Here is a 20,383-nt window from a genome sequence, read left to right as displayed (position 1 = left end):
ACTCTAACACAACTTGCCTGGTGTTATGTATTTAACAGTCCTTAGTTGATTGACGATCCCTAACTACAATTGTAGAAATAATAGTCACAGTATACTTACACAGAACAAATTCCATTCGCCATGGAATTTTAATTCCTATGCATTAAGAAAAACTATAGGCAGTGAAGATGGCTCTGTGGGTGAAGTGCTCTCTGTGCAAGCAATGAGGACCTGAGTTCAGATCCCCAGCTCCCAGGTAACAACTCAATGTAGCAGCACGTGTCTCTAAGTCCAGGACTGGGGGGGGCAGAGCCATGGCTCCCAGGGGCTAATGGTCAGCCTACCTAGCTGAAAGTAAACTCCAAGTGTGAGACAGTTTCTGTCTCAAAACGCATGGTGGAGAAGCAATTGAGTAAGACAATCTGAAGTCAATCTCTGCCCGGCATGAGTCAGCACACCTTCTCACACTTATGCTGCATGCATTCACACACACACACATACATACACACACACCAAAGAAATAAAGTATAATACCTAAATGATAGAGCCACAGGTATTATGTTATTAAAACTATATCTTAACAGCATTTTGCTTTCAAATGAGACTACCAACTTTCCCTGCAGTATTTTTCATCTAACAGGTACTGTGTACTTAGATGTGTGTAGATGTAGCATGAGAAACCAGCCTGTGGTCTGGAGAAAGACACGGGGAAGATCTCATTAGACTGATCTCCAGGAAAGTTTCCTTGTGGAGAATGACATTTTCCATTAGTAACCTTACCACAACCTATGCTTTCTGTTCACTGATTTCTCTATGATGTTCTTTTTTTCTGTGTTCCTGGGGCTCTACACTGTAAGTCACGCTTTTGGAGGAGGGATATCTATATGACTCGGTTTTTATGTCATTCATCCTTAATGCAACACAGAGATATAAAACCAAGAATAAGAGTAAAAGCAAAACAGAAAACACTGCACTTCAGGGGCAGGGGGGCTGAACTATTACTACACTCAGCAGTTGGCAAGCCAAGAACTCTCAGAATGTCACAAGAGGCTTCACCTGTCTGTGACAGTGAATGACTCTTCTTGAATCCCAGGACACGTATACTGAACTTTACTATGAAAGAAACCAGGAGAAGGCGCATAGGGAGGGACTTCTCATGGACATATTTTAGAGGCCACATCTCTTTGATGACTTTATACACTTTTATAGAGTCAAATTTCTTAGTCTAGTTGTGCGTGTGACTTTCTTTCACACAACACATCCCAATCCATTCCTGGAGAATTTTGGATATTTTTTTCTCCACTCAAGAATCTCACAAATATTCACCTCTATGTTTTTCCTTGCTTTGGAAAATATTTCGGTTTTTATATGACTTAAGTCATTTGAACTTTATTTAAAAAAAGAATATAAGGTAAGAATGTAATTCCTTGACAGGCAAAATTTTCACTTTTAATTCCTTGAATAGTCTCTGTCTTCTGTATTTCTCTAACTTTTCTCTAAGTAGAATGTGAAAAAGTCATCTACTGACTGGATATTATGAGGCATAGAGTCTATTGGTTGGGGTCAAGGAAGATGAGGGCTGTGTGGGGATCTGTGAGGCACATCTGGATGGATGCAAATCATACCTCAGTCCATCATTTCTCCAGTTCCCAATTTCTCCTCTCAGAATCTCAAACTTGCCTTCTTCTCAATCCAGTACACAAATCCAGAGGACGTCATAGGCTGCATGGAAACAATGTGACTCATCTGGTCTTCCAGCCCTTCTCCCAACCTCTAGTTACCTGCCTTCCGACCCAGGCTCATGTTCAGGCCACTGACAGGCAAATGCAGTTGATGATGCTGCTGGGCAGGGAAACCAGAGCAAAGGAACAGGAAATCTCAGGGACATGATACCTAAGAGAGGTGTACATTAAAAAGAAGCGATTTCTATTCAGTATAACTGGGGTGGTGGTGGGGATTATACAGTCCTTTTCTTTCTTAAAAGGTTATGATACACACACACACACACACACACACACACACACACACACTGAGGGAGGTCATACTCGAGTAACCTCTGTAAAATACATAAAAATAGAGAAATAGGCATTCCTCTATAACTAAAATAAAACCTTTTTAAAAAGGTGGTTCACTTAAACAGGTGGTTCCCAGCCCATCATCCCAGTCCTATATGGTGTCATTTCCTTCTGTCTAATTTTAATGGCATTTGTCTCATTCCACCGTATAGGTAGGTTCTTGTGACTGAACTTGGACTGTAGGATGGTGAGTGCCGTTACCTGCTGAGCCATCTTGCTTCCCAGTCTTACCTTATTTTATTAGTTGAATGAATTCTGATATCTCATGATCTTTGAAGTGTGTGTGTGGGAAAGCCAGAAACAAAAACAAACAACAAAACACCCAAACAATACTCTCGGAGATTGGGCTATCAGTGCCAGGGCTATTAACAGTTTGAAAGACCGTGTTTGTCTGGTGTACTTCAAAGGCCCACTCAATGCCATTCATTTCTAAGTTCTTAGAGGTCAGTTCTGTAAACAGAAGGATAATTTAAGAATACCAGATTTCTAGGGGAGTCTCCAATGATTTCTCAGGCACATATATCCTATGAGAACAGGGCCAAGCAATTTTGGCGAGTAGGGTTTCCCTTTTAAACTCCTTGCAGGCAAGGTTATTACAGGACAATGTATGACATCCGTGTGTGCTTTTTATCTCTGTGGTCCCCACCCCCTCCCGCCCAAAGACTTTTTAAAGCCTCATAGCTTAAGGGATCTCCTCTGATTAGATCTAGAATTACTCACTGAAAAAGATAACCTTCTCACAGCATTTGTAATGTTCTAGCCAGAATGATAATGGGTGGTCCATTCTTTCTAAATGTTTCATTTGTGCGTCTACGGGACGGGGAACTTGGGTGTCTTGCAATTCATTTTTGAGCACAGGATTGGAAAAAGAGGGAGACTGCCTTACCCATTCGGGTCAGTACACGGGCGAGTGCTTGTCCGACACGGAGCCTTTAGGAACCAAGCAAAGTCCACCCCGCGAGCCACATCGCAGCCCACCGGGCTTGGCAGGATCCTAACAATGCTACCCTCGTGTCTCGGTGCTCGGCTCCAGCGCGCCTGCACGTACGTAGCTTGCACGTGTGTGTTGATATGGAGTTCGTGTGTGGACCCCTCAGAATATGCTGAAACTGATTTCGCAGAGAGGCGCCGAAGACAGGTCGAGGGAAGGTAGGAGCGGGCGCGGCGGGCTCCCCCGGCCTCGGGGCGGGCAGGCAGCGCGGGCCGCGCAAATCCTTCGCCCGCCGCTAGAGCCCCCCGCGCGCGGCTCGGCCCAGGCCCCGCTCGCCCGGCCCGGCCCCGCGCGGGGAAACACTCGAGCGCACACAATGAACTCCGAGGAGGCTGCGAGCCCGGCCGGCCGCCGCGCCCGCACCATGTGAAACACCGCTTAGTGGGGAACGTCAACTTTCCCCCTCCGGGCGTCTTCTGCAGCCCCGCAGGCCCCTCGCCGCCGTCGGGCTGAGGAGACGCGGTGAGTGAGTGAGCGAGCGAGCGAGCGAGTGCGCGCCGCGGTCCAGGCCTCCAGCCGGCGCGCGACGCCCCGGCCGCCTAGCCAGGCTTCGCCCTGGCGCGCGCTGAGGCATTTTCTGTGGTGATAGCCGCCGCCAACATGGCGCCCCTCGAGCCCCGAGCCCTCCGCGCAGAGCCAGCGGGGGGAGCCGGGGAGGAGGGAGGAGATGGCGGGGAGGAGGAGGCGGCGGCCTGCGTCCCCCCCGCCCCCCGCGCCCGTCGCCGGCTGAGGCCCGAGAGGCGCCGGGCGGCGGGAAGGAGGCGGCTCCGGAGGGAGGGCCGGGCGCGGCGGCGGCAGCGGCGGCGGCGGCGGAGCGGAGCATAATGGTGGGGAAAGCTCGGCGGCGGCGGCGGGGCGGCTGGGCGGCGGGGCGGGCGGAGGCGTCGGTGGCGGTGGCGTGGCCTGCACCGTGGCGGCTGCCAGGGCCGCGGCCTCTGTGGCGGGCGGCGGCAGATAGTGGCCTCAGGGACTGCCCCAGGCCGGTGAGGCCTGCGGGCTGGACGCTCCCCTCGGTCGGGTGCCTCTTGTCTCGGGCAGCCGTGAGGAGCCGGCTCGGTTGAAGGCCGCGGAGAACCGCGCGCGGCCTGCTGGCGCTGCGAAGCCGCGGAGTCTTGTGAGCTCCTCCTGCCGGGTCCCCGCGCCTCCCGCCTGGCCAGGCCCGAGGGCCCTTTGCGTGGAACGTGCGGCGGGCGGAGGGGAGCGATGGAAGCGGCGATCCCCGAGACCAGTGCCGGTCAATCTCCCGGGGGCTGCAGGCGAGCGGCTTGCGAGGCTTCAGCTGCCTCAACAGGTCCTCCCGGCCGTCCTGCGGGATCAGCCGCCTTGTGCCCCTGCAGAGCTGGAGAGAGAAGCTGATGGGGACGCTGCCTATGGGGCTGTGGCCCGAACTTTGACTTGGGCCGTCTCCACGCATGCCTTTTTTTTCCTGGGCCGAGCCGCGAGTGCTTTGCGGTGTGTCCGCGGGACTTTGGTTGGTGTCTGTGGTACTTAGTGTTGGCCGTGTGTCCGTGGTACTGACGGGTCGGTCGGTCCTGTGTGGTTTGTGAGTAGCACTCAGTGTCATAGGCAGTATGCACGCAGCACCCAAGTGTCCTCTAATCTGTATCAACACTGGACTGTGCCGTTGCACAGCTGAAATGTGTGTGCACTGCATCCCGGGAGGGCTGAGATGTGTACATAGTATCTAGCATTGTGTGCAGTTGTGTGTGCAGTAGCTTTGTATAGGGTGTCGAGTGTCATAGAGTGTTACAGAGTATCCTTTGCGTGACCAGTGGCTTACACTGTGTACACACGGTACCTGGTTTCCGGTAGAGGTGGGTTCTCACAGTAGCTAGTGGCATGTGTCGTATTTACAGAGTACCCCTGTTAGGAGGAGTGATACACTGTACCCGGTGTCTTCTGTGGTGTGTATTTAATTGCTGGCTTCATTTGGTGTGTACATGACTGGCATCGTGTCTGTTTCTGAGTCTGAACGAAGTGGCCAGGTGGTCCAGTCAGGGTGAAGACACCCCAAAAGCCGTAGGCAGTTTGAGGGAGTTTTTGTGAGTCTGGCTCACTCAGGTCCTCTCTCTGCTTCGCCTGGGAGTGAAGTTTCTTCCAGTCACTTGTGTCGTGTGCCGGCAAAAGCATTAAAAATAATCACTGGGAGAGGCAGAAAGGAAATGCTTTGTAAAAATAAAACGAGGAATGTAAAACTCTTTAGCTTGATTATAATGGGATACAAACCTGAAATGATGGGGCGGGCGGTGTCATTGATTCCATTTGACAGGTAGAAGTTATTAGAGAGTGTCTGGTTGTTCTCTGAAAGTCTGAGTGATTTTTAGTAGGCAAGGTGGTCTTTGTACTTTTTTCTAACATCTCTAATGTGTTCAAGTAGAGAAGCGGTTCTCAGCCTTCCAAATGTTGCGACCCTTTAACACAGTTCCTCATGTTGTGGGGACCCCCCAATCATAAAATTATTTTGTTACTACTTCCAAACTGTAATTTTGCTACTGCTGTGAACCATAATGTAAATGTCTGATATGCAGGATATCTGATATGTGACCTTTGTGAAAGGGGCGCGAACCCAGTTTACGACCTGCTGGGCTAGAAGCAATGTGAATTCATGTACAGACATATTACTTTCCTGGTCTTTGTTTACGTTGTAGTAAGTACTTTGGTTACGTTGTAGTCAGTATTTTGGCTAACCCTATGAGATGAAAAGGACAGAGACTCAAAGATCAGAAGACATGAAATATGATTATGATCAAATCAAAATGTTTCTTGTTGAACTCTGATTAAGAGAATTGTTGTGCTCTAGACACTGTCCTTTTCTGTAGAGACTTGTTCATGTGAAAACTGCATCGTCTCATATTCCCCACAGTGAACAGTTTTTTGCAGTTACCAATTGCAAGGCATTTAAACAAATAGACACATGAGTGCTTTCTTTATAAAGAAGTGATTTAAAATGTTAGCACTGTGCTGAGTTCTCCTTAATATTCCTCAGATAGTCCGAAGTCAGCGCTCTGGGTGGACGTCTGTTTGCGTGTCTGAATGACATTAGATTCATTTGGACCTTCCCTTTTTTGTCACCCTCTCTCCATTTCCCTTTAGAATGGTTCTGATAGCAAATAATAGAGGCCTTCACATCCCAGCCTGACTTGATTGAGATACTAATTGGAGTAAAGATTTTTCACATTGTGTAACAGAGCTATCACATGCTGTTAGGACATGGTTGCTTAAAACCCTAAGCAGCTGCTGGAGGATTTTTATTACCCTCTTTAGCCTCAAATTGATTGACTTTTTTTAAAAATAAATTATTAAATCTAAGCAAAGAGAAAGAATGTGTCATGAGAAAACCTATCAAATGAGTAGTGATCCTTACTCTTTCACTGCTTACAGACCTTCAATTCAACATTAATTTTCCCTCAGGGTGATTAATTTTGTTGTTTTGATTTTGGTCGTGGCATAATGATTAAGACCACAGACACAGTGACTTGGGTTTGAATCTCACTTGGGTCATTTAGTAGTAACTTGACAAATTCCTTAACCTTTGACAGGTTAGGATAGGAAGAACAGGGACTAGCTGAGGCAGCCTCACAGTTCCTGTGGAGTATATAGGCCATTACTGAAGCTGTGCCGGGCTCACCATGGGAACTGGGAGGACAGATTTGCACAGTGGAGCTCCTCCTTACAACACATAGTTTCCATTTTGATTTTGGATGTCTATAGAACCACAACCAATACTGAGCCCCTATCTTGGCTGTCTTGTGCTGCCAGTTGAAGTCTAACCTTGAGTTATCTAACATGGAAGAAAGATGCTGTTTCCTGTTCCTTTAAAATATATTTAATCAGTTTTGGTGATTTAGATACAAGAAAGACTGCGGATTATATTCCCATCTGTGGTTTGTAAAAGGCGCCTATATGCAGGTTACTTCCCCGAAGTGCTCGTTTTGGCACGGGCCAAGTGTCGTAGGCCTGGCTTAGGAAGCCTGTTAGCTCAGAGCATAGGTCAAGCGAAATCTGACACCTTACTATACTCTTGGTTTTGAACTTTTGTTTTCTGTGGTAGAAATTATGGGTAAAAGCTTTCTAGATTTATTGTTGTTGTATGTGCATTCATAGTGTGTATGGGTGTGCATGTTGTGTGCAACTTGAAGGAATCCTGGGGAGCCAACTAGAATTAATAGGCTTTTATGGCAAGTGTCTTTATAGACAGAACCATCTCGCTGGCTCACAACTTTCTAGTTGTAATTTTGATCTGTTGCTACTCTGGCTGAGTCTGTCAGTGTACTTTTTTGTTGTCGTCCCCTCCCCCTTTTGGTTTTGTTTACAAATCATAAGGAGTAGAAGGAGGGATAATGTGTATATATGTATGTAGTACTGTAACTAGCTCCCTGAAACAATTTTAACAATGGTGTTTTTTGTTTTTTAAGTCATTGCTTCCTAACCCCTGGTGTTTATTATCCCTGACAAATAACAAATAGCTGAAATATATTGAGAGTGATTTTAACCATTGACTCTAATGTGGTATTTTCTGCACCTTCATTACCCTATCTTGAAAACTTCAGGTTGTGTGTTTTATATTGTGTAAGGGGTGAATCTACAGAGAGCAACCACTGCTATCCTTCCATTCCTTCGTTCTGGAAATGGATTCATTCCTCACCCACAATTTTCCTAATTGTTGTCCTAATAGTTGACCAGGGATGAAGGGCAACTGGTTTCATTTGCACACGGCTCCTATACAGTAACCATGAGCTGCTTGCAGTGCCGCCGGTTCTCATATTGTCCCAAGAAGTGTAGCTCAGTTGTGCTTTGGTAACTGAGGACTCTGAGGATCTGTGGCTTCCTATGGTTCTCTGTTGAAATGTTTGGGACCTGCAGTGTAACCACAGAAGTGAGTACAATGACAGTAATATGTTGTCTGCTGTCTGCGCCCCTATGCAGCTATTCACCTACACTGGCCCACTTTAAAAAAATTACATATTGTCATCTTAAAAGCATAGCAGCCTTTTAATTATGGGAAGTTCAGTTCCTCGTAGCAGTGTGCTCCCCATCCTAGTGTTCATATGCATGCCTGTACACTGGAATCACTTGCAGGGGATGTGAGCAGTCCAGGTATTTGGAGAAAGAACGTCATCTGTGGAACATTAAAGTTCAGGAACTCCTGGCATGATGGGTGAGTGACAGGACTGGAAGCTGCAGGGAAGAGAACTTAAATATAAATTGCTCACAGAGCAGTCTTTCTAAACAGTCCAACTGCTAACTGTGTGCATGAGATGGGAGGAAAATGAGCCTGCTGTTATCAACTTTTTTCCACTTAGAAAATTCTAGTTAGTTTCTATTATGAAAACATATAAGAATCAGAATCAAAGTTACTTGTAAATACAAAGCAATAATCTGTAAAGTAAAACATATATTTGAACATTTGAAAATTCTTGTACAGTCTATTATGTATTTGAGGAGATAAAGTTGTTAGAATTAGCTACCTAACAGCTGGAGTATTAATAATAGTAGTCAGAGACTTAATCTTTCATGTTTTGATGATGTCTTCTATTTGAGAACAGTTTCTTGATTTTTAACTCAAGTTCTTTAAAGTGAGTTAGCATTTGGGACAATATTTCCACAGTGAAATGCAGGGTAAGACCTCGGTGTGTGTTTGATAACAGGAACAGAAATCCCATATGTTCAAGTACTTAAGTGATTTCTTTACTGTGCTATTGTAAAGATATGGCACCGTTGGCTGCATGGCGAGCTCTGTGAGGTTGGTGACCTCTGTTAACTCTATGAAGTATTTGTTTTAGGGATGGCTACAATGTGCCTGACTCTTTGTAAACCTTAAGAAAAGAAAATAAAAAAGTAGATAGTGGTGAAGACTGTTAGGTCAGAGTTTTTAGACGTTTAAAAGTCAGACCAGTAAGCCAGACATGGTGGCCCATATCTTTAACTCCAGAACCGGAGAGGCAGAGATTGGCAGAGCTCTGAGTTTCAGGCTAGCCTAGTCTATAGAAAGAGTTCTAGGACAACCAGGGCTACAGAGAAACCATGTTTCAAAAAAACCAATAAATGAATGAATGAATGCTAGACTAGTATCTGCTTACTCCTCAGGTATGGAGAGAACTGGTTTATGAGCAGCCACAGGTGAATTAGAAAGTGTGTGGTGTTGACAACTTGTCCAGTTTTTTGTAAACTGAATATTTTAGAAGCAAATTAGTTTTGTTTTAATGCATTCTTTAAGTTAGTCTATAGTTAAACATCACTTAAGATCACATTGAAATGTTTTGTTGTATTTTGTATAAAATATGTATAATTTTGGTATAATTATTAATACATTATTTTTTATGGAAACGTTGCTATGAGTCAGATGCTTGCTAGATTCTGAGGTGAATAAAATAAGAAGGCTCCTGCTTGGAGAAGTTAAGAGTAACAGTTACCAAGCCAGTGAGATAAAATGTAAATGAGAAGTAAGGCCAGAGTGCTACAGTGTAGATGAGTTGAGACACATTGTGTTTGAGTTGGGATTCCTGTGAGGTCTTAGCATTGTAGATGACTAATCTGTCCAAGTTTGTAACCCCGAGATATGCTACACTAAATTTGTGGTTTGTAAAAGCTACTTTCTTATGATTAGTAATGCTACTCTGTTGAATAGCAGAGCTGGAGTGAACACCAAGTTCATGTTTCCTAGATACTATCTGAGCAGGTGAAGAAAGATAGACGCATTGAAAGTTTTTAGTGCTTTCCTCAACCACTTTGCTCTAATAAGTAAATTTAAAATACAGCTTAAAAAATGGAGGATCTTTCCCCCTAGTTTTAACATTTATCATGAAACACAAAAGATCTATGCAGATTTTAAAAATGAGTATCTCTTGAAAATCTGTAACACAATATTCTCATTACAGAGTTTAAAACATTTTAAAATCAGGAAGACCCTAATTGGGCTCAGTCATTTTACCTTGCACATTAAGTTGCTTTAAAGTCTACTTTGTAAGCAGTTTCTAGGAAGTTAGCTTTCCTTATAAATATGACCTATGCAGCACAGCACAACTGGCTCTGTCATGGAGATGTCGGTGACCCAGCACCAATGTTGTGAGCAGGGGAGGCTGTCCCCATTACTCATCTGACTTATGGTGGCATGGGTGGAGGAGAGATGCCCTCTGTCCCCACTCTATCGATGCCTGGGACAGGTGGAGGAGCTGGCCCTGGGTTCATGAGAACAGGAGGGCTGTCCCTGCCGCCTACCAGTTTACTAGCTGCAGCTCTGGGCAGTTTTGACTCCTGTACCTCACCTGGACAACACAGTGGAGCTGACCCAGGTGGTGTAGGTGTGCCAACCCTGAGGGCATGAACACCGGAGAACTGGTCCCATCCCTCACTCATTGCTGCTAGGGGTGAGTCCGTGGTCTCCCCCCATTCCCCCTTCCACGCAGGCACTACGAGGGAGAGCTCACCCTGGTGATAAGGACTGGGGAGAACTGGTGGGTTGACTAACCCTACAGCTGCCCAGGTCTAGAACCAGGGTTATGACTTCATCTGCCCCAACATACACACCATCTGTGATCTACTGGAGCACATGAAGGGGCCTCACCCACAGACCCAAAGCTGCAGGATCTTCACAATGCTACAGGATAGCCAAGAAGAGTACCATTGAGGACCCAGCATCTATAGTATAGCAGAGACCAGAGGCCTCAAATCAGACCAATAACTCTATGCAATCAACACTTTGAATTAAAGATATATGGACAAAAGGGTTTACTGTGTGACTTACTGTGCCACTCTGCAGCTTCTATGAGAAGATTTTTAAACTTTTTCCTTTGCTCTTAAATTTTGTTTTGTTTGGGGCAGAGGGGAGATTCAAAGGGATGGGGAAATGAATGGGATCAAGATGCATGATGTGAAAGACTCACAGAATAAATAAAAAGAAAGTTAAAAATAAGGCCTATGGCAGCAACTTTTTATATTCCTATTATTTTTAAGGTGTTGGTAAATGAACATTTCCTATAGTAAGCAAGTTACATACTCCATGTATTCCTCATGGCAATGTCTTGAGGGAAGTAGTACAGTTTCAGGAGGGAGCAGGTTCTGAATGGTAGCTCCTATTGCCCAAGGTTATGGAGACGTGATCAAATTGAATGCAAATTTAGGAGCATCAGACATTGAGTTGATTGTTCTCAATTGCTCCAAGTTCCCTGAGCCTTTTGAGTTTTGGTACTGATTCACCTATCTCCCTGGGACACCTTTATAAATCTTCAAAAAAAGAGAGCAGAAAGAAAAGTACATAAGATAGGCATGTGAGACCATGCTCTCTTGAAAAAGCAGAAGTTGGGAAGAAAAGAATATTAGAGAACTGATAATCAGAACATTTTAAAATAAAGTTCAGGTTCCAATTTCTTTGTTAATGACAGCTAGTAAGCTAAGAACAAGCATAGATAATTGGTTCATTTTCTTTCTGTTGCCATAGCAGCTCATATTATGGAGATACAACTTGGCTCAGGTTCAAGAGTAATGAGTAGGGATACTTAAATCTTTATTTTAGTGTTTATAGCAGGAGAAACATGCTTGGAAATACTTGGCATGAACTTCAGTGGTAAAGCCTTGTTGCTGTCTTAGGAGAGGAAGGAAGCCTTTGTCTTGAATCTTAGCCATCTCTCGATTGGCTAAGTTAATTTGGACTGAAATCCCAAGTTCTGGTAAGCGTCTTTGCATGCTAAGCCTTGAGCTTTCTGCAGGGTGTGTTCTGCCGTCCACAATGAAAGGGTGTGATTTCGTGCGAAGCACATGCTGTGTAAGAGGGTGAATGGCTCTGCAGCATCCAGAGTCACGTTCTCCAGGCAGTCATAGTAGTGATGCTGCAGTGGATATTAAATATGATTTTCTCATTTAGTAGCTATGCAGAAGTTTTCAGAGAGAAACAGTCCCTTAATGAAGGCTAATTATGGGGGAAGCTTTTTTAACTTGAAAGCCATTGGGATTGTTTTTTTAAGTTTTATTTTTGTCACTTCTGAATTTATCTGCTTAGTATTTTTTTTGTCTTCAAACTGCATCTGGAAAGCACTTTTTGAGAAAGCAAGTCCTTAATTTTTAATTGGAATATTATGTGGAGCCCTTTCCCAATTGACGTAAAGTTTATCTATTTTAACTGCCTGAAGTTTACAGTTTTAAAAAAGGGAAACTAACCTGTTGTGGGGTAGTTTATCATTGGAGATGTGTGTTAAGTTACAAAGGGAAAAAGTCTAAGGCAACATTTCTACTGTGTTCATAAATTAGCATTTTTCTTATATGTACAGAAATATCAAATATCACTATCCAAATATTTTTATTTTAAAATTCCTACATACTTTACCATTCTGCATGCATATATATAATCTCCTACACATAAACTCTTAAGAAGTCACTTGGTTTTGATTGAGATTTCAGGTGAGAAACTCTCATTTGAATCATTCAAAATCGAAGATTTCTTAGAATTGTTTAAATGAAATTAGTTTTCTCATTCACATTAAATAAAAGCTAACTAAATATCAGTTCAGCTCAAAGTCAGATGTTCTCTTTGTTCGCTTGTATATTTTAAGTGCTTATGAGAATTATACTATGTAAACTTTGCTTACATGAAAACTAGGACCTCCTTTTTTTCTTAAATGTTTTAGTGTGATTTTAGATGACTGTGCTATAGGACTCACATTAGGAGCCAAGAATAGTTAAATCGTGGTCGAACATCTAAACTATTTATTATTACTGCTATTACAAAAATGTTGATTCAGAATCTGTATGCGTGTGTGTGTGTGTGTGCACGCGCACGTGCATGTGTGTGCAGGTGCAAGTGCCGGAACCTTTGGAAATCCTTTTTTGGGATAACTTACAGAAAATGATGTGTACTGAGACCTTTAGCTCTTCTTCTCAGACATTGTTAAAGAATCAGACCTGCTAGGGGTGCATGCATGAGGCCCCAGGCTCTATTTTTAGAACCAAAAATCAATGAATCAAGTGTCCATAGGAACAGAATAGTCAAGTAGCCCAAAAATGCATCACTTAGGAAAGCTTGAAGTGTTTCCATGTCTCAGAAATGTAAATATTGCTACTGCACGCAATCTGGGAGTCAGTACTCCCTGGTGGTCTTAGATACAGTGTAGTCATCAGTTACTGTGCATCATACCTGGGGATAAAGGAGGCTCAGAAAATGGGCTCCATGTAGCTTGGATGTTCCTATAGTATTCATGTAAAGCAGCAGTACTCTTGTTCCACATGGACTCTCCAGGATTCCCCATTGCTCAGATTAAGAGCATGGTTTCCCTAGGGCAGACATGCCAGCTCTCTTGGGTGTTTAGCTCTCAATAGTGTGGGCATCTGAGGAAGCATTCCAACTCTTATTCTTCTGGCCATCTTTCCCTTGAGCCCTAGCCTTTATTTATATACGCTTGAGGGATTCCTGTTACCCCTCTTCATCCCAGGTCCTTCCTTGCCCTACCCACATGGATTATAGGAGTAGTTCCTTTGAGTGTCTGAAATGTCTGACTTACTTTCTTTGCTCTGGAAGAAGTCCCAGAGCTGTATGCCTTACTGTTGCAGCAGCCACAGTAGCCCATTTCTGCAGGTTCTCCTCCACTACTGGACTGTCATGTGTTTTGAGGCTTCATAGGATCCTGGGAACTAGGCAGTGCTTGGTAATTGCACAGGCACATCTCCTCTTGAACACTAGTCCATGCTCATCTTCCAGCTTTACGAAAGTCAAGGTGCATGAAAGATGGGCTTCTGAGGAGGGAGACAAGGCATCTAGGGAACCTTTCCTCTTCTGACTGGATGGTGTGGCCCATTGCAGACCACTGTCTGCAGTGATTCTTACACAAAGTTCTGTCTCTTCAGAAGGCACTATGTTGTATTTTTGTGTATAAAAATATTCTTGCATTCTAGAAGTATTATATTTCTTTTTGTTGATATTAGAATGAAAATATTCTTACAAAAGAGTATTTTTTTAGAAAAAAAATTGAACTTGAAGAACAGAACCTTTTAGATAGCATTGCTGTCAGGGTTCGTATTTGCTTGTAGGTCCAGGTGCTTTTCTTGGACAGCACTCAGTGCTGTGGAGAGAGAGGGCCTGTGGCTGGGCTCCCAGATGAGCTTACTTGCAACAGCTTGCACTCTGAGAAGAAAGGCTACACTGAAGATTGGCCACACCAATCTCATTTCTCTCACCATGGTGAAGAGGGACCACTGCTTTTGCCTCTCTGTCAGTGCTCTGTCCGATGAGAAGTGCTACAAGACAGTAGACTGAGACTCCACATTGGTTTTCCTTCCCTTGGAGATGATATTCCTATTAGGACATTTTAGGGTATTTATTCATAGTCCAACTTTGTAATTTAAGTTTCCATTTTCCCCGTAAGCACCAACCAAGTCATTGTTTATTTGTTCAATAAAGTTTTTCTCCCATGTGCAATTAGCCCTGCTATATTAAATAAAAACTTTAGTAATTGGATTTAAAGTTTGTGAGTGGGCTGGGAGAGCACTGGTCTTTCAATTTCTAGATACTAGGTTCAATCCCCATTCTAGAAAGTAAAAAGTGCGTGCATGAATCAAGTTTGTGTGCATTTGATGTTTCTGTCAAGTTCCTCTTCCTCTTACTGCCATCAGCTCAGTGATTGGATTTCCTTGTTTTTCCTTTCCAGCGTTCTTACATTCATATTACTCTTAGTGTTCAAGGTTTCTCTGTTGCTGCTTAACTTCCTTAACTTGAGAACATTAATTTTTAAAATTTCTGAAACATACCCAGAACGCTGTTTGTAGACTAGGAGAGTTACGTGAATGTAGATGTTGCCAAAAGAATCAGCTCTTTATTTTTGCAGTGTTTGTTATGTGTAGGCAAAACCCTGATTCTGTTGTTCTTCCCGCAATCTTCTGGAAACACTACGGGACGAATGGATACAGCTGTGGGATCTTGGACGCCTGCATGTGTGCCCACCTGGGCTCTCCCAGTTCTACCTTACTGCTCTGATTGAAATCATTCTTCCACTTCCCCCAGTGTCTTAAACTTTGTATTCTCATATTTTTGGAGTCAACACTAGCTACCTTTTCAGGGGGCCAGAGACACTGCCATTGGGAAGTAACGTGCTTTCCTGTGATCGACAAACCTGCCCCCTTTGGTCAGAACCCTCACCTGTGTTCTGTGTAGCATCCCCTCCAGAAACCTCTTGCCTGTTTTCTGAACATGTTGCCCACCTTCCATTTGCTTCTAAATAATACTAGGGTACTTCCCATTGTTACCAAATAAAGCAAAGCAAACAAGTAAAACCAAACAACAAAAATCTTTACTGAATTCTATGTCCATTTCTATGGCTTTCTTTTCTCTTTCCTCTGTAAATACTCATCTAAAACATATCTCCATTTTCTCTACGCTCATTCAGCAGCAGACCCTGCACTAGCCTCTCTCGTTCGTAGACTAGATAGATGATCTGGGAGTTGCAAAGCCCAGTGATCACTGCTTTCTGTCAGCAACATGGAGACTCCTGGCCTAACCCCTCCCTGCAGCCTTCCCCCTGGTCTTTGTTCCCTTAGTGCCACACTTTTTTACTTTTCTTTATAACCTTTCAACTGCTCTCAGAACCTTCCTGCGGCCTGAAATTGCAAATGACTGGCATCATACTCTCACCGAATCTCTAATTTCCCCTACTGTGTCCCTTCAGAATTACATCCCTGGTTATGGTTCAGGCAACCATCCACATGCCCTCAGCTTGAACAGACAGAACCCCTCGACTCAGCTGGCATTGAACATTGCATTCTTACTATCTCATAGTACTGGAAATCCAAAGGGAGGATGGGCTCTTAAGTAATGCATTCACAGCTCAAAAGACCACTCTTCCTTTGCTTATTCCGCTACTCTCAGCATATGCTTAGTCGACGGGTAGTTCCCTCAGGTGGCCAGGTAACCACAGCAGTTTGGGGCATCACATTCAGACCCAGCATCTATTTAAAGAACAAAATAACCATTTTTAGGACAGTTTAGAAGTTTTGATTTCAAAGTACCACTAGTATACATCTCTCTCCTGACTGACAGGGCAGTTGCTGATTTTCTGCAGAAAGAAACAGTGGGGATTCCCATGATGGCTGCTCTAACTGTGTGAGGCCAGGAGCTGCTGGCAGTTTAATCACATTATCACAACCTCTGCAGTGATTTCACTTTCCCTTTGCATCTCACGTCCTTTATAGCGACTTACAAGCTTCAATAAACTGACCCTATGCACTCACATAATCTTTCTATGGTGTGATCTCATTGGCTTATATTGAGCATCCTGAGCAGGGGGGTGTCTCTGAGTCAGTGTCCCTTCTTCAGGGAAGCCTGAATTGATCCAGAAGTGAGGTCATAGAACATGACCTCTTTCCAGCATAATTAGCCCCCAGAGTATTTGTACACAAAATAGCCAAAATTGTGATTTTGTATGAACAATTGTTATCGACTGGGTATTGTATTCTTGAGTATTACAGAGCTATAAAGTGCCCTTCACCAGACCAAGCAGGGTAAAGCCAATGTTGGGTATGCTTATATAGCATTTACTAGTTCACTGGGTCACTGTTTTCAAAATGTCAATATCTATATTCACTTTTGAAGGAATGAAGTCATAGGAAAGCATGATTAAATGTCATGTTATCTTACTATTTTGATATTTGTTTATTAAATTCTGGGCCTGTCTCAGTTTATATTTTTGGTTGTGGGCCAGTCTTTAATGGCTGAGCCGTATCTCCAGTCCTTGACTCATTTTATATGTGAACTAATTTTATGTTTTATCACACTTAAAATTCACATGGTGTCACTTGGGGGCAGAAGGACTGTGACAAATTTAATAAAATAGCATGTTTCTCAGACAACAGAATGTTCATTAGTTATCTTGTCTTGAACTACTTCAAAAATAGTGAAGGAGAAAGTTTAGGAAATGTAGTCCTAAGTGCAGAAAATTTCCCAGGTTTACCCCAGGCTTCCTTTAAAGTGGTTTGTGAGCATGTGAGCTAGATCAATGCTGTCCTGGCAAGATTTCAAAATTAGTCAGCTTGTGCCCCTTTTAAGACACAATTGTTTTAGAAAGCAGTATGCCTTTATAAAACACAATAATTAGTTGGAGACTGATTCTTTTCTCCTTTTCTAAACTTGCAAATTCACCCCCCTCCCACACCAACCCCAGGATCCTCCCTCAATACAGATGTTAGCGGCCAACCATTGCAGATGAGTTAGAAATGCAAAATGGGACCAGACCTATGGCCCTTTCAAGATGGTGGGTGTCTTAGTGTTTCTATTGCTGTGAAGAGACACCATGTAGCAACTCTTATAAAAGGAAACATTTAATTGGAGCTGTGTTGTGTGAATTCTATTTGGTCTTAATAATAAAAACCAGATATTAGGGGGTAAAAACTGAAAGATCAGAGAAGTAAAGCAGCCAGCCACAGGTTCTTACTGCTACAAAATCTTCGAACAGAATGGGGTATCCTGTGTCTACAAGTCCTCAGACTGAATTCCCTGTACTCCTATCTCCTCCCTCTGCCCAGCTATATCCCTTCCTGTCTCCACCTCCTCAGTGCTGGAATTAAAGATGTGTGACTTCCAAGTATTGGGATTAAAGGTGTGAGCCACCACCTCCTGACTCTGTTTCTCTTTAAGTCTGTTTAAGACTGGATCAGTCTGGTGTAACCCAGGGTGGCCTTGAACTCACAGAGATTCATCTGCCTCTGCCTCTGCTTCTCAAGTGCTAGGATTAAGGTGTGTTCCACTAGTGTCTGGTCTGTATGACTAACTAGTGGCTAGCTCCCCACTCTGATCTCCAGGCAAGCTTTATTTGTTAAAGCTCATGCAAAATATCGCCATAGAGTTGGATTACAGTTTCAGAGGCTTAGTCTATTATTGTCATGGCAGGAAACATAGTGGCATGCAGGCAGACTTGGTGCTGGAGAAGTAGCTGACAGGCAGACTTGGTGCTGGAGAAGTAGCTGAGAGTTCTCCATCTTGATCCATAGGAAATAGAAGGAGAGACACTGTGTCCCACACTGGTTATATCTTGAGCATATAAGAAACCTCAAAGCCCACTCCAACAGTGACACACTTATTCCAACAAAGCCACACCTACTCCAACAATTTCACTCTTCCTAATAATGTCTCTCCCTATGAACCAAACATTCAAACACATGCGTTTTTGGGGGCCATACATATTGAAACCACCATACTAAGAAATGCATTTTAACCTAATCACAACCCAGAGTGCTTTGAAAAACCCAAGTGCAGGACCCTGTAGTTGGCAATTAAGCCCTCATATTGTCAGTGTTTGCTGTTGCTATGTTCACTCTTTCCTGACATTTCAGATTGTGTGCAATAATTGTAAGATTTCAAATTATATCTCATATTCCCAAAAATGCTATACATTTTGAGATGATTCAGTAAGACAATACCCAAACTAAACTAAGATGGGAACTTGTGTTCTTCAGACCTGCTTAGAAGTTGATTGTCAGCTGAAAGCATGCTTTGTGACTTGGGTGACGTTGCAGTTGGTGCAGCAGGCAGGAGCCCTGGTGCTGTGCCCTTAGCCCTGTATGTGTTTGCTATCTGGTCTAGAAAATACTGGTATCATGTCCTAGTACTTTGTCCCCTTGTTCATATTCTCTACAATAAAATGAAACACTGTCAACCTTATAGTGTATCTGTTATAAAGAATGGTAGTCAAGAGTATAAATTATGGTAATTTTCATGTTGTTAAATTGATAAAAAGTTTATTCTTTGGTTTAATTTCATAAAATAAAAATTTATTAGATTTATTAAATAATTTTAAAATTAAATAAATTTAATTTATTAAAGGATGATTTTGAATAAAAGGTCAGTACAAGTTTACAAAAATAAATCACCCAGACATTTCTAGAGTTAGTGACAATTGTTTGCATCAAGAGTTGGCCCACTCCTCCCTGCTTCTCTCTCTGGTGCTTTCATCTTAGTGCTGATATGTGTCCCAGTGAGTCACAGCTCTGAAGCACTGGATTGTGGCTGCCTTCTTTAGCTTTGAAATGTAATGTTATGCAATCAGCAAATTATGAAAGATCCTTCTTGAAAAACTGTTTGAGAAACAAAACTTTCTGGTTAATTTGGTATAGACTGGAATAGTTGCCACGTAACACATGAATGATCAGTTAAATAGACTTGAAGGAAATGCCAGCATGTTCTACCTCTTAGTTCTAAGTTCCTGGGAGGCAAGGATTATTTCATCTCCATTGACTTGTTGGGGATCCTCTTGAGATTGTAAAATCAGAGCTGTTACAGTAAAAGTAAAATGCCACAGGTCCCGAGTGACCCGCGGGCCACAAGGCCAGTGGATCCCAGGCAGGTGAGAGACCCAGAGATGGATAGATACGCTATGCAGAGTGAGGCTGAATATTTAGTGGGTTATGGAAGGAAAGGGGAGGAGGGGAGAAGAGTAGAGAGAGAGAGGCAGAGAGAGATAGAAATAGAGAGAGGGGAGTAAGGGGAGAACTGGGGAGAAGAAAGAGAGGCAGAAGCTACCTCTTTGGGAGATAGATGGAAAGGAAGAAAATCAGGTTGGAAGCGGAAAAAAGATCTGCTTGCCTTAATGGATGGGGGAGGGAGTGAGTGGGGCTTGTCTCTTAAAGGGACCAGACAGACCATTACAAGAGTGATTCCTGGTTCAGATGGAGACTGGCTACTCAGAGCTGGCTGTGGCTGGTTGGAAATACTTCAGAAAGTTTTCATTTCTTTCATCCACCTCTTTGATATGGTTTCTGAATGTTGATACTGTTAAACTCTGGCTATTCAGCATACTATTTTATTATCCATAACTGATCTCCACCATGCTTATGTTCTGTAAAGTTACCACAGACTCTTACCTGAGTATAAGCTGTGACTCTCCTCCACTTCTAAGAATTATATGACCTCAGACAACTCCCATCTTGAGACCCCAGGATGGGCACAGGAAGCCCCTCTGAAATTCAGGCTTTAGCTGAAAACTCTTGTTTGGGACAATCTTGGGTATTAACAGTATATATTTGTAAGCAAGTATGGATATTCCCAGTAGCATGGAGCCCAGAGTGTCCTGGAACTCATGTAGAACAAAGGTCCTCTGCCTCTGCTGGGATTAGAGGCGAGTGCTGCCACCACCTGGCTGAATTGTTTAATTTTTATTTGGAAAGTTTAAATTTTAGAACATCATACTTTTAAATTGGGTTAAATCAAGTATTACATACTTTAGTGTCTTATTTATACAAGTCATATACCTGTAACTTGCTAACAGTAAGTTTTATTGGTCTGTTTTATGATTAAGTTTTAGCATATATGCACTATATGCTTTAGTTTAATTTCTGTTTTTTATCCATTTTTTTTAGGTTACAAATA

General features: G+C 43.2%; 1 protein-coding gene across 15 annotated transcripts in view; it reads left to right on the top strand.

Annotated features, from left to right (window-relative positions):
• Positions 1-2,868: 2,868 nt before the first annotated feature.
• Positions 2,869-20,383, top strand: part of Zmynd11 (zinc finger MYND-type containing 11) — an 86,172-nt gene continuing 68,657 nt past the window's right edge. For 9 of the 15 annotated variants that reach the window (XM_085699225.2, XM_085699219.2, XM_085699221.2 and 6 more), the window contains exon 1: positions 3,743-3,872. The gene's annotated coding sequence lies outside the window, so the exon portion shown is untranslated. Of the gene's footprint in view, positions 3,204-3,353; positions 3,508-3,741; positions 3,873-20,383 lie in introns of those variants that run through there. The other 6 variants (XM_085699223.2, XM_085699220.2, XM_085699213.2 and 3 more) reach the window with 5 other exon arrangements.

This window comes from Myodes glareolus, chromosome 14 (assembly GCF_982192425.1).
Source record: "Myodes glareolus chromosome 14, mMyoGla1.1, whole genome shotgun sequence".
Classification (NCBI taxonomy): Eukaryota; Metazoa; Chordata; class Mammalia; order Rodentia; family Cricetidae; genus Myodes; species Myodes glareolus.
The sequence above is the reverse complement of the archived record's forward strand: the minus strand, read 5'-3'. Positions and strand labels throughout refer to the sequence as shown.